The sequence below is a fragment of the Alligator sinensis genome, unplaced genomic scaffold (genome assembly GCF_000455745.1).
Source record: "Alligator sinensis unplaced genomic scaffold, ASM45574v1 scaffold1525_1, whole genome shotgun sequence".
Classification (NCBI taxonomy): Eukaryota; Metazoa; Chordata; order Crocodylia; family Alligatoridae; genus Alligator; species Alligator sinensis.
In genome coordinates, this window is record NW_005843789.1 from 7,278 (window position 1) to 10,017 (window position 2,740).

The following is a 2,740-nucleotide window of genomic DNA, read 5'->3' on the forward strand; positions in this document are numbered from 1 at the left end:
ACGACACCCACAAAGGAAAAAAGCCATATCATTGCTCTGAGTGTGGGAAGAGTTTCAGTTGTTTGTCCTCGCTGGCCAGCCACGAACGCATCCACACGGGAGAAAAGCCATATCAGTGCTCTGAGTGTGGCAAGAGCTTCACCCAATCCTCCAGCCTGGCCCAGCACAAGCATGTTCACACAGGGAAGAAGCCGTATCAGCGCTCTGTGTTGGGGAAGAGCTTCAGTTCTTCCTCCAACCTGGCCGAGCACCAGCGCATCCACACAGGGGAGAGGCCATAACAGTGCTCTGAGTGTGGCAAGACCTTGATTCAATCCTCCAGCCTGGCCCAGCACAAACGCAGTCACACAGGGTAGAAGCCATATCAGTGCTCTGAGTGTGGCAAGAGCTTCACCCAATCCTCCAGCCTGGCCCAGCACAAGCATGTTCACACAGGGAAGAAGCCGTATCAGCGCTCTGTGTTGGGGAAGAGCTTCAGTTCTTCCTCCAACCTGGCCGAGCACCAGCGCATCCACACAGGGGAGAGGCCATAACAGTGCTCTGAGTGTGGCAAGACCTTGATTCAATCCTCCAGCCTGGCCCAGCACAAACGCAGTCACACAGGGTAGAAGCCATATCAGTGCTCTGAGTGTGGCAAGAGCTTCACCCAATCCTCCAGCCTGGCCCAGCACAAGCATGTTCACACAGGGAAGAAGCCGTATCAGCGCTCTGTGTTGGGGAAGAGCTTCAGTTCTTCCTCCAACCTGGCCGAGCACCAGCGCATCCACACAGGGGAGAGGCCATAACAGTGCTCTGAGTGTGGCAAGACCTTGATTCAATCCTCCAGCCTGGCCCAGCACAAACGCAGTCACACAGGGTAGAAGCCATATCAGTGCTCTGAGTGTGGCAAGAGCTTCACCCAATCCTCCAGCCTGGCCCAGCACAAGCATGTTCACACAGGGAAGAAGCCGTATCAGCGCTCTGTGTTGGGGAAGAGCTTCAGTTCTTCCTCCAACCTGGCCGAGCACCAGCGCATCCACACAGGGGAGAAGCCATATCAGTGCTCTGAGTGTGGCAAGAGCTTCACCCAATCCTCCAGCCTGGCCCAGCACAAGCATGTTCACACAGGGAAGAAGCCGTATCAGCGCTCTGTGTTGGGGAAGAGCTTCAGTTCTTCCTCCAACCTGGCCGAGCACCAGCGCATCCACACAGGGGAGAAGCCATATCAGTGCTCTGAGTGTGGCAAGAGCTTCACCCAATCCTCCAGCCTGGCCCAGCACAAGCATGTTCACACAGGGAAGAAGCCGTATCAGCGCTCTGTGTTGGGGAAGAGCTTCAGTTCTTCCTCCAACCTGGCCGAGCACCAGCGCATCCACACAGGGGAGAGGCCATAACAGTGCTCTGAGTGTGGCAAGACCTTGATTCAATCCTCCAGCCTGGCCCAGCACAAACGCAGTCACACAGGGTAGAAGCCATATCAGTGCTCTGAGTGTGGGAAGGGCTTCAGTTCTTCCTCCCACCTGGCCAAGCACCGGCGCATCCACAGAGTAGAGAAGCCATGTCAGTGCTCTGAGTGTTGGAAGAGCTTCAGTTATTTCTCCTGTCTGGCCCAGCACAAGTGTGTCCACACAGGAAAGAAGCCATATCATTGCTCTGAGCATGGAAAGAGTTTCATTTGTTCCTCCTCGCTGGCCAGCCACCAGCGCATCCACATGGGAGAAAAGCCATACCAGTGTTCTGAGTGTGGCAAGAGCTTCACCCAGTCCTCCAACCTGGCCCAGCACCAGCATGTCCACACAGGGGAGAAGCCACGTCAGTGCTCTGAGTGTGAGAATAGCTTCAGTTATTCCTCCAACCTGGCCCAGCCCAGCGCGTCCACACCGGGGAGAAGCTATATCAGTGCTCTGAGTGTGGGAAGAGCTTCAGTTATTCCTCCAACCTGGCCCAGCACCAGCGCGTCCACACCGGGGAGAAGCTATATCAGTGCTCTGAGTGTGGGAAGAGCTTCAGTTATTCCTCCAACCTGGCCCAGCACCAGCGCGTCCACACCGGGGAGAAGCTATATCAGTGCTCTGAGTGTGGGAAGAGCTTCAGTTATTCCTCCAACCTGGCCCAGCACCAGCGCGTCCACACCGGGGAGAAGCTATATCAGTGCTCTGAGTGTGGGAAGAGCTTCAGTTATTCCTCCAACCTGGCCCAGCACCAGCGCGTCCACACCGGGGAGAAGCTATATCAGTGCTCTGAGTGTGGGAAGAGCTTCAGTTATTCCTCCAACCTGGCCCAGCACCAGCGCGTCCACACCGGGGAGAAGCTATATCAGTGCTCTGAGTGTGGGAAGAGCTTCAGTTATTCCTCCAACCTGGCCCAGCACCAGCGCGTCCACACCGGGGAGAAGCTATATCAGTGCTCTGAGTGTGGGAAGAGCTTCAGTTATTCCTCCAACCTGGCCCAGCACCAGCGCGTCCACACCGGGGAGAAGCTATATCAGTGCTCTGAGTGTGGGAAGAGCTTCAGTTATTCCTCCAACCTGGCCCAGCACCAGCGCGTCCACACCGGGGAGAAGCTATATCAGTGCTCTGAGTGTGGGAAGAGCTTCAGTTATTGCACAACCGCAGTCACACAGGGGAGAAGCCACATCAGTGCTCTGAGTGTGGGAAGAGCTTCAGTTATTCCTCCAAGTTGGCCAAGCACCAGTGCGTCCACACAGGGGAGAAGCCACATCAATACTCTGACTGTGGGAAGAGTTTCAGCATACCATTCA

The 2,740-nt window shown here is 55.8% G+C and overlaps 1 pseudogene; it reads left to right on the forward strand.

Annotated features, from left to right (window-relative positions):
- The window catches only part of LOC106723406, a 4,198-nt pseudogene that overhangs the window by 1,062 nt on the left and 396 nt on the right, over positions 1–2,740 (forward strand).